The following is a 12,030-nucleotide window of genomic DNA, read 5'->3' on the forward strand; positions in this document are numbered from 1 at the left end:
GTGTGCGCTAGACCACTCGGCCACCCGATCCCCCTTATCCCTTTCAATCTCCTTTAAACCGTGTGTGCTGCCCTTGATAGGCCCCCTGTGGGTCCCATCGGGCTCCCGGTGAGCTTGCCCATTGGACTCCCCATGGGCCGATTCGGAAATCCCACAACGGGAGCTTACATGGGTCACTTTATAGACCGACACGCGGCCCTGACGTCACGCAACTGCGGTGGCGCTGTCGACGGCACTGCGCATGCGCAGGCGCTTCACTTCCCGCGAATTCGGTTTCTGGGCACGCGCAGTGCCCACACCTGGTGTGGGCAAACGCGGGCTTGTTTGTAAATAGCGTGTCGGCCTTTGTGCTGCTCGGATACCTGCGGAAGGCAGACTAAATCACAACGCTAACTTTTTCGGTTAAGTTAATTGGAGATGTTGGCCACTGAAATGCAGCCAGCCATTTCGTTATCATTAAAAAAGCGAGCTGAAAATGGTTAAAAAACTTTATTCACACAAATGCGTACACATTAGTGCTCTCACCGAAAGAGAGAGAGAGAGAAAAAAAAAGAAACAACTGCCAATGTTAAAATTCCAAAGAGCGGTACATAATACTACGCTTTGGGTATTCGCTTGTACTATGTGCTTGTTCTGTGTGCTTCTTCGTCTTTTTGTCCCGTCTTTTTCGCGCTATTTTTAATATGAATATCCATTGCCAACTTGCCCAGCAGACCAAGCTTTTACAAGCCCCTTCTTTGTTTGGGAACAAACTCAGTGGTGCCACCTACTGCGTAGCCCCGCTACACTTCCGGTTCACGGATATTTCCTAGTTTTGTACTCACCATTATTTTACGATAAGATTGAATATGTCTGACAGGGCTGTAATAGGCCATATCCAGAAGACAGCGTGCCTATTTGGCTGCGCAAGTACTGCGAAACGTGCCGTCAAGTTAAGAACCGCAAGTCGTTGGGGGCTAGCTATTTGCACGCTAGCGCCACCACGTTTCAACTCACGCCAGAAAGAGCGAATAGACGATTGCATGCGCCGGCATCTGGCCGCCGCCATGTCTTTGCTCGTGCGAGCAAGTATGCGCAATTGCAAGCTTGCCAAAGCTACGTTCACGCGCACTCTGCCCATGCTTGCACGCATCTGGCACCAGTGAGGCACCATGCTTGCAATTGTCAATAACCACCAACATGTATACACAGATCTGAAACTGCGATTTGCTTGGCAAACCGAGCGGAATTGGATAGATGGTTATACATTCGTTGTCTTCAAAACAAACAAATTATACTCTGATACAACCTAAGAAAGACAGCGGCAAGTGCCGCTCAAAGGAAGTGGTTTCACCACGCGAGCCAATGCGAGAGCATCTTTGTCGTGACGTCATAACGAACTTTTTTCAAGATGGCAGCAGCCACGTAAGGTGCTCTACCGCGATCGCCGAGCGTGCCGGCGTAACAGCCCCTCCTTTCCAACGTTTCGTCTTTTAAATGCGAGACAACGCTTCTACTGAAGCACTTACTGCGACAGTTGTAACAGAGGGGCTGCGGGTGTCAGGGCGCAGGGCGGTAGCCGCACCTGAACGGCGCTTGGTGGGAGCGTTAGAAGAGGAGAACGACGACGAGACTACGACGGGACACTCGGAGCTTGGGCTCGGCCAAGTCCTGATGTTCTTATTCTTTTCAATACTTCTCTCTCTCGTGATGTTCTGGCGATCTATATTATTGAGTATATTTAATCGGAATATTATGACGCGAGGAAAGAGCAGTAAGCGTGGTAATAAAATTTCGCCCAAACAAGTTTGTCGTGCGGAGGTATAGTCCTGGAAGGGGTGATAAGGTTTTGTGGGAAGAGGCACGTCCTGCCCTTCTTAGCTTGTATTAGATTATAGTCGCTAGTTTTTCAGGCGGCACAAGTTTAGTCTGCAAGAGTATGGTGACATTGTTAATCGCTGTAAATGAGAAATTTAGCCATGCAGCACGACTGCTAGCCTGGGATCTTTAACGCGCATTAAGCAGTAGGTATTGTGCACGTTACTAAACAAAAACTAATCGATTACAATTACAATTACTCTCATTTCAAATGCATTCAACTAGATTACTCGATTAGTTGATAGGCAAAGTAATTGACCTTCACTCGAAAGCGTAACCGTCACTTCTCCGATTACTTCGGATTCTCAAACCGATAAAGTTTTCTGCCGCTCTGAAGACGAGCCTTTTGTACTCTCTATTATTTAATTAGAACAATGGAGTTACAAGCTACTCATCTCCGAATACACTAATTTTTCTAGACCCTCCCTTGTCGGAAACTTCCATAATTCGAGGATTCCTTTGCAGGGAACTACGACAGTCGATATTAGAAAGGTCGTTTATGATTATTCTAAGGCAAATAGCGGTGCCATCAAGGACTCTTTGTCAAATTTTCTGGCGCAATATTTAAGCAAGTGTCGCGCATGCCCAGTTGAAGACAATCGGCAATTTATAAAAAAAGATTAACTAATACGTATACGTGAAAACTTTATCCCGGAGTTTGTTATCACCCCAAGTGAGAACTGTACCTGGTTTTCGCGAAGTGTAAAATGGGTGATCTCGAAAAATAAAAGACTGTTCAGAAAGGCCAAATTTTCGGGCAATTGTACGAAGAGTGCGCACGTCTATGCAATAACCAGATATAAAAGGCAAAATATCTTCTTTCTTTTTAACCACGACTTGCCTAGCGTAATAAAAACATACACCAAAACGTTCTGGCGTGTAGTAAACCCCAAAGAAAAAAGAAATCCTCTGCTCCAGGAAGGAGACGTGACACTCCATTTTTGAATCAGTCTCAAAACTTAACGCCTTGTTTGGTCAAGTGTTCACAGCGGAACTTTTTCTACCTGAGTTATATTGCACAGAATCAGGTGTTGAAATAAATGGATGATTTTAGTGTAACCAGTGATGGTGTGATGAGTGCTATTGATCGGCTACCGATAAAATCAAGCCCAGGGCCGGATGGGGTATGCTCTAAGCTACTAAAACTGACTAAAAGTGTGTCAGGCGTTGTGCTTGCCAGCCTTTTTCAGCAGTCACTTGACACCGGTTGTGTGCCGACCGACATGAAACTAGCAAATGTAGTCCCAATTTTCAGATCTGGAAACCGAAACTGTAAAACAAACTATACACTCAAATCCCTAACGTCTGTTCCATGTAAACTTCTAGAACATTTAATCTATTAATCAGTGATGAAGCAGCTTGCTCCTAACAATATACTTTTTCCTAACAAGCAGGGATTTCAACGCGGTCTCTCATGCGAAACTTAGCTATTTGAACTGATAACTGATCGGCACACCAACATCCATGCATCTTCGCAAACCGACGCAGCTTTCGTAGATTTCGCAAAAGCCTTTGATCACGTACCACACAGTTGTCTCAATAAAAAAATTGCAATATCTTAAACTTAACGCAAAGGTAATTAATTACCTGGGTTGGAGAATACCTGAACAACCGAAAGCAAACCGTAATAGCAAAGAGCATAGGTTCACCCCACGTAAGTGTCAAATCTGGAGTGCCACAGGAATCCGTTCTTGGGCCACGTTTGTTTTTAGTTTATATAAATCAGTGTGTCGAACCGAAAAAAATACGGGTTCGGTTACGGTTCAGGTTCAGGTAAATTTATTTTGTTCCGGTTCAGTTCCGCTTCGATTAATTCGATCCGCGAACCGGTTCGGAAATTATAAATGACAAATTGCAACATCAAAATAAATTACAAATAAAACATCTGAAATCAGCACATACGAAACGGGATACATCGTAGTGTAAGGCTCAGGGATTTTTACCAGGAATGGTTTCTTTATGTGCACTCAAAGGTTACCTCACTGACGTTTACGCATTCGGACTTCATCTAATTGGGTCCGGCGCAGTAGCTGTAAAATCCGCGACCTCCTTACAAACCCACTAACAAGTAGAACTTGCTAACTATCCCGCCACCTCGGCGTGTAAGCAATTGGAGGAACAGTGGGGAGAAAATACAGCTTTCTTTATTTGAACTAGCCTTCGGTAACTCAAATTAGACCCTTAAAGAAGTTTTCATTAAACAAGATACGGAATATGAAAAACACTTCACCGAACGCAACGCCAGAAGGACGTAATAGGATAAATATTAAAATAGAAGAGTTCGCTGTCTCACAAATATGTTGGCTTCTAAGTGCCTATACGAAACCGGGTGCATTATTATCAAACTCCACAGCCTTTTCTTTTCTCATTCCGATGGAAGCAAGGTTCAAGAACTCGCGCGTTCTAGAAACTTGTTATGAAATGAGCACACAGCAGCATTTAGGATTTACGAGATTGTAGGAAAATAAAATCCCGTAACGCGATTTTTTTTTTTTTTTTTGCACAGCTTTCCATTTTTATTTTTTCCGTGCAAGCCGCGACGAGCGCAATACTGGTTCCTATGTCAAGATTCACGGATGCAGCGTTTGTCAAGATTCATGGATGCAGCGTTTATATTCCTAAGACCGAGTGGAGAAGAAAAATATGTAAGCGAGGTGTGTGTCAGTTGACGAGTTGCGGCACTTAAAAAACAAATGGCATTGATAGCACATTCATTGTCAACAGCGCATGGCCAAACCGTTTTGACATGAGCCGGTAACCGTTATTTTTTTTTCCGGTTCAGTTCCGGTTCGGGTTCATCGCGATAACAATATAACGGTTCGGGTTCGGGTTCAGTTCCGGAAAAAATACCGGTTCGGTTCGGTTTTTGGTTCGGTTCGGTCCCGGTTCGACACCCTGATATAAATGACCTCCCTAACAATGTTTTATCCTAAATTCGACTGTTTGCAGACGATTGTGTGGTATACCGTCGTATACCAAATCAATCAGATTGCATTGCCCTTCAGAAAGACTTGAATAACATAATGATTTGGTGTAAAACATGGAAAATTCAAATAAATACAGAAAAAACAAAAACGATGAAATTCACAAACCGTTCTTCGATTACACATCATGACTACGTTCTCATAGATTCAGAATTCATCAAAGTAACGCCATTTAAAGATCTGGGTGTTCATCTAAGTCATAACCTTTCATGGAATAATCATATAGACTATATTCTTAAAAGAGCAAATCAATCTTTAGGATTTATGAGAATACATTTGTACATGGCAACAAAAGAACGAAACTACTAGCATACACTGCTCTGATTAGGCCAAAGATGGAGTATGCATCAATAATTTGGAACCCGCATCGAAAGTATTTATATGAGAGGCTAGAATCTCTTCAAAACAGGGCAACTCGATTCATACTCAAACACTACGCACCTGTAAGCGTCACACAACTTAAAGCCTCAATTGGCTTACACACACTTTAGCAGAAAAGATATCTTGCTAGGCTATCGTATTCCCGTAAGCTCTTTTACTCTTCAACTGAATTGCGTGATAATAGGGACTTTTCGTAGACCGTGTTTCCTCCTTCTCCGCTAAGCCCTTCGCAACGAAGAAACCGCTACTGCACCTGCGCGCCCATAGCCTTGACTGTAGAGTTCCGGGTACCGTAGCGGGTTGCGGAGATCGAGAGACGCGTTACAGCAATTAAAAGAAACCAAGAAGTATAAAGCAAGACCAGAGTGTAGGGGATTTCAGTTTGTCCTCGGATATCTCAAGCTAACGTGACTTGACGATTCGTCGTGGCTCTGCGAGTCACGACGAGTCGTGACTGCTTGCTAGAGGAAACAATAAACGTTCCTCCACTTGAGTCCAAGATACGCATAACAGTGTAACTGCTTCACACCAGAGCGAGAAGAAGGTGGTGATGTAATTCACTCGGAAGTCTGCGCAACAATGTTTTATTAGGTCGCTCGTTCCATTTATTATTACCGCATACACATGTCCCCAATGGAATTTGCACATACACGGAAGATAATGAAATTATATTATGTCGCTGGTGGTTCATGCCCTAAAACAGTCCGATCGCCTCGACTCTGCTCTGTGCGAAACGGAGCATATAGTATCCGCCGCATCCTCACCAGCGCTAGCACGCGGACACCACGGGCCATTCTTGCCGGGCCCCTTGGAACGTGCTCCCATTGGACAGCCATAGCGAAGCTTTTATACACGTTTGCAAGCATGCCGTCCCGGCTGGTGCCTCAAGCGTTCATGCCAGTGTTAGAACAAACCGTTTTCTCATTAAGAAGCTATAGGTGATTTTACAAAAAGGTTCTAATGAAAAAGGATGAACAACAGATGCCACGAATGCATGGGACTGAAGAGCGAAAACTGCTGGGAATGGGCCCCATTTTCCCACTGAAGGTTTCTAAAAATCGCTTAGAGCTTTTGGATGAGGTAACTGTTCGTTTTGAAACTTCATCGTTTGGTCCAGACCACTAAAACTACATTTGGGCGGAAGGCAAGGATTCGGGGATGCACGGTGTAATTTGTCGTTGCGTTAGAAAAAAAAGAAAAAGAAAACGTTGCTAATTGTTATTTTGGGGACGCAGGGCCGATGTTGTAAAATTAGCACGGTCAGAACGACACCTCTGGGAGGTCCCCCATAAGCATGGCTGATCAACTCCCGTTTGCGCCACGGTGTTCGCTGGCGGCCGTAATTGTGTCCATGGTTGTTCGCCGAGCGCTGATGGAGAACTTCGAGGACCCTTCGAAAAAGTGCACTCTGCACCGTTAACATCGTCTCTCCTGACAGGTGAGAAACGAGAGCTTCTTACGAGCACGCGCAGCGAGCGGCAAGCTCAAATATGGCCTCCGTTGAGAACCGCATTATACTGCCGATGGCTCCGGTCTAATGCTCGTAGTCGCCATTGGTGACATTAGCGCGGCCTTAAATATCCGGAACTTCTTATTTACGACGCTCTCGCAGGTAATAAGGATTTACAGAACCCCGAAGGCACCGGGTGGAGACTACGAGCCGTGCTGATGGGGAACGCCCAGCGCTGCCCCATCAACCGGCAGCACCGCCGGTGCACCGCGCAGCCTGACAAGTAAAAGAGAACGCTACAGGAAGGAACAAAATACAAACCCGAAGGACGACGAAGTTGGTCTAGTAAACACGAAGAGAAAAAAGAAGGAGATTAACTCGGATCTAAGAAATTCTTTGTTCACGAGAGAAATGAATCACAGGAACGTGGCTTTGCCGCGAGCGACAGCGCGTCCACGTAGTGGCGCAAGTAAACGAAAAGCCGCAGCCCTTTTCAGAGAGACAGATCATCTGCCAAGGCACGGGGGGCTACGTGACGAAAGGAGGTGTCGATGAGAGATCTCCTTTCGTCGATAGGGGTCACGCAGTTTCTAGGCTGCGCTTTCGATAGAACTATCGCTATATTGCCCAAGCATCAAGGAGAATGCAGGGATTGGTGTTCCACGCGCCCCACGAGCGGGCCTTCCCCGCATAAAATATTCCAAGTAAGTAACCAAAATAACGCGCTGACGAACGCAAGTGCAAGATGCCATTTGTTCTAGGCATTTGCTCTAGAAAAGTTACTACTGCAGAGGCCAGCACGCGCGGCGCGTGGAACACCAATCCCTGCATTCTCTTGATGTTTGGGTAATAGAGCAATAGGGAGTATTCACTGGACGCCAGATTTGTGGGTGCTCTTTACAGCGCATGCTCAGAGCGAGGTCACATTAATAGGCTGCTAAGACCGGCAGTCTCGATGGTGCGGAATGCACGTTGCAAAGAACTGTGGAAGCTCGCCGTCAGCACGCGCTCAGCGGTCGCGCACACAGCCCCCAGTGAATACTTCCTATAGTCTCCATTTTCCGCGCAACCGTTGACGCAAGCGCGCTATCGCATTTGCGCGCTTACTTTGCACGTCTATTGGCGACGTGAGAGATGAAAAGCGTCGCTGTGGTCGGCCCACCACAATCGGCCGAATGCTGACTATGACGTCAGCAAAGGGTTTCTCATCGACGGAAGTAAGAGGAATGTAAGGACTTCAATTTTGACGGTGTCGGCAGTGTTGCTTTGAGAGCGCTATGATTTCAGGCTTCCATCATGCCAATTGACTCCGTAAGTGTGACGTCATGGGTCCAAACGAACCGTTGCTAGGGTCGTTGTCATGGACAAATACATGTGGCTAGGTTGCGCTATGAAAACCCGACCGTTCAAAAATCAGGAGCAGGATTTAAACTTCTAAAAATGACAGATATAGAAAGCTTGAATGTCATATACGTTGCGACAGAAGTGTGCCGCTAATCGCTTGTTTCTGAAATATTTACGACTGCAACTTCCGGTCCTCAAGATGCCTGCAGCAGACGACGAATGCAAGAAGTACGCCGTCTGCCACACGCCCGCCGGTCAAGCCGACGCCGGCGTCTGAATCGTGTGAATAAAGGCGATATTCTGATATTGCATCTGTTTGAAATATAACGAGTTTGAGACGCTTATAAGAGTTTATAGTGAGGTGCAATGGAAAATATGGTTTATCGAAAGTCCGGGAGTCGATCGAGTTGATCGTCTACTAAAAGATCGCATTGCACCCGTGAGAAGCACTTCAGTCGATTGGTTTAGATCCAAAATTTTGTTTGCGGACTCGCGCTATTGGAGGGCGCTTCGTACCTGGTTGTAACCATCGCGTGGAGAAAGATTCTCGCAGTTTCTTCAGATCTCCGCGAAACCCCAAAACGCGAAAGAACTGGATAATAAAAAAAACAGAGCAGAAAACATAAAACGACTTTATTACAGATTGTACTCGCATCGCGGGTCCGATAGAGATCTTCACAAAAGAGCACAGCCACAAAATTTGATGTACACCAAGGAAAAAAAGATACTGCGAAATGGCGATAGACATGCAATTCTTGAATAACCTGACAACCTCAATTATAATAATAAAAAAACGACTTACCTCGTCGGCGTACGATTTTTTGTCATGCCGGCCTGTACTACGCCGATAATGCACTTCAGGTCGACGTCGTAACTGATTTGTATTGCGTGGTTTGATTTTGCGGCCTTTTCAACCCTCTGAACTAAGCTGGGTTCTTCACAGGAAAAAAAAACACAAAAAAACGCACATTGCGGAGGCCTCTACGGCCATGGCGATGCACTTGTTTTTGTCGCTCGTTTACCGACGTAATTCAATGAAGGTGCCCGCTGCAACAGAGGCAAGAGAACCTAACATGTCGTCTGCTACCAAAGCAAAACAGAGTGTAATACTTCAGAAATGGCCTTCATCGTTGCAATACGACACTGAGACGACAAGAACATCTTCGTAATTAGATATCAAGAAGTTAGGTTGCTTACAAAAATTATTTACTTACTTGTAAGCAAAAGTATAGCCTCATGTGGAGACTCCGTGCATTAGTCCATAGCAACGCCCCTAGCAACGTTTTGTTTGGACCCAGACGCCATGTTGCGACGTTATCACTTACGGGGTCAATTAGAAACACCATCGAACCTGCCGTTGACAAGGTAATGACGTCACGAAAAGTAACCGAACGAGGGCGCCACCGAAACATCTCGCCGCTAATAACCCGTGTCACTAGTTGCGTGCAGTACAGGCGAAGGCAACGCCGGGCGAGGTGGAGATAGGTTAAGCACTATAGGAAGGCTAGGGACCGAGTAAAGAAACCTCCACTCCCCTCTAACGTTTCTAGTGCTCTCCATTTCTTCATTGACCTCCTCTCCCGTCCCGCCTTCAAAGTGCTCGCCCTTTCTCTCTACACCTAACGTTGCCCTCGCCTGCAGTGCATACAACTAGCGACACGAAGTCTCTTCCGTCGGGAAATGCTAACAAAACACCGCTTCCAGAAAAAAAAAAAAAAAATTGCCACCATTTCGCACTTGCGAATGTTCTTCTGTTTTTTATCTCCGAAGTACAAAATATCATTGCCGCTCTCGCGGATGGAAATGAGAGCGCGGGCTTCAACAAGGGAGTATAGTCATTGCTCCGTCCTGTACTTCGGGCCCATGAACAGTTCCGTGCCAATCAGGTGTAGCACCGGCGTGTGGGCGTCGAATCAAGAGACCTTTTCCGCTTACTCTCGCCCCCGACCGCCACGTAGGTATATCCGGTATGGGCGACGAAAAGTATTAAAACGTTTCAACCTGCAAATAGTAAAAAAATAGAGGGGAGACAAAACGAGGATGGGTGACGGTAACGCTTATTTCTTGAATGCATTCTATTGGCGTGGTGACGGCAAAACAATGTTCTCGCCCATACTGGAAGTGACGAATTTCAAGATGGCGGCGCCCTTGTCGGCTAAATACACGCTCCTTCGCAGCGCAGAAACTGCCATCGCTTCCAGGCATACCAACTTCCCCCCCGGTCTCAAAGTCCATTATACAAGTCTGATTCGATTTAATTTGTTCGAGCGCGACAGGCTTCCGGGGAGCGTCCGTCGTGGTCGGTATCGGCTCACCGCGCCGCACGCGCTTGTCGCGTGCCGCGCCAACTTCAGCTGTTCGGGTGGCCGGGGCGAAAACACCTCGCGGCCAAGCCTTATCGCTTCGCTCTTTCGGCGCGCGTCTTTTTCTGCGTCGTCGTCGTTGCTTCCTTCCAAAGAGACGAGCAGGTATGCGTCGTCTCTTTCCTCCAAATCCCGCCCGACCACATTCGACGGGAAAGGGGCACGTTGCGATGCTCCCGGAAGATAAGGCTGCCCGATAACCGTCGCCCGCTGACAACGAACGAATTGAGAGAAAAATTAGAAAAGCATCGGTAAGAAGAAACCCGCACCTGCTACAAAGTTTCAATCGGGAGGCCTTCCAGTTTCATTTTGAGGAGCAGCATGGCGAGTCGAGCATGTGCCCTGGAAATGTAGCCGATATCTCCAATACGGCGTGCGGCTGTAATTCGGCAGAGACACTTAAGACTCCTTTCGTGTGGGAATGCGAAAGCATCGTGGTCTCTTTGGTGAAATGTCTTCGATTGATGTTTTCGACGAGCATTAAAGCTCCTTCTGCTGATTCTGTGCGTGCGTGCGTGCGTGCGTGCGTGCGTGCGTGCGTGCGCGTGTGCGTGTGCGTGTGCGTGTGCGTGTGTGTGTGTGTGTGTGTGTGTGTGTGTGTGTGTGTGTGTGTGTGTGTGTGTGTGTGTGTGTGTGTGTGCTTGCCTATACCTTGGCCACAGACCGGAAACATTAATAGGCACACCTTTCGTCAGCCAGAACCGTGGAGCCGCCATAACGTCGAGAAAAAAAAGCCTCCGTGGCGTCAAGGAAACGTGCTTGTCTGGCACCCCGGAACCCCGGAGGCCCGGGCTTGAATCCCAACCAGACCGAAATGAACCAAACTTTCTTTTCAAAGCCATTAATTTACTTTGTTTACAGGAACCTCCCTAAGACATATGACGTCATTCCAAGCATTTTTTACGTGTTTTTACTCTTTATGCCATAGGCCATCTTAATTTGGTACCGTCGCTCTGTCACCGACGCCGGATTTTCGCGTAAAACGACTTATATTGCTTTCGCCTTAAAATAAATGTTGAAGGGGAGCCTCCAGTGGCCATGATGTTTCAGGCATCCAGGATACTTTATAAGGGAGCATGCGTAGACTGCAATATAAAAGGGATTAGAGAGTTACGTATGACACGTCACAAACGGCGTGGCCACATTCGGACGAGGTAACTCTCTAATCAATGTTCGCTCTTTAGCTGACAAGAAAGTACGAGACTTTATGTAATTAATTACTGTACATATTGCGAGGGTATTTGTGCGCTCGTAGGCGTTCGTGCGTATATTTATGCATGAAGAGGATTGGATGCAGGCCCGCAGTCAAGAAAGGGAGGGGGAGCAAGCACTCGTTTCCCTTTGGGAAAACTAGAGAAAATAAAGAGGCTACAAAAAAAAAATCGAGATTCCTGGTTAAATTGCACATTGTTAGAACAATGGCAAAATTAATTCTCGTTGAACGGTGCGAAACAGAAGTACTGTACAATGAGCAGCGAAGTTAGTTTGGAGGCTTAACGTGTTCTTTTGCATACCTCATCTGTTATTACTCAAAATATTTGGTAAAAAAAAATCGAAGCAACAGTATAAATATGGTGCCTTGAACGCTTCTCCAATTGGTGTTTTTACCACGTCTAAAAAAATGGTCCCTCGATCTCCGCCTGGGGTCGCC

The sequence above is a fragment of the Ixodes scapularis genome, unplaced genomic scaffold (genome assembly GCF_016920785.2).
Source record: "Ixodes scapularis isolate PalLabHiFi unplaced genomic scaffold, ASM1692078v2 PGA_scaffold3__209_contigs__length_174095766, whole genome shotgun sequence".
NCBI classification, from domain to species: Eukaryota; Metazoa; Arthropoda; class Arachnida; order Ixodida; family Ixodidae; genus Ixodes; species Ixodes scapularis.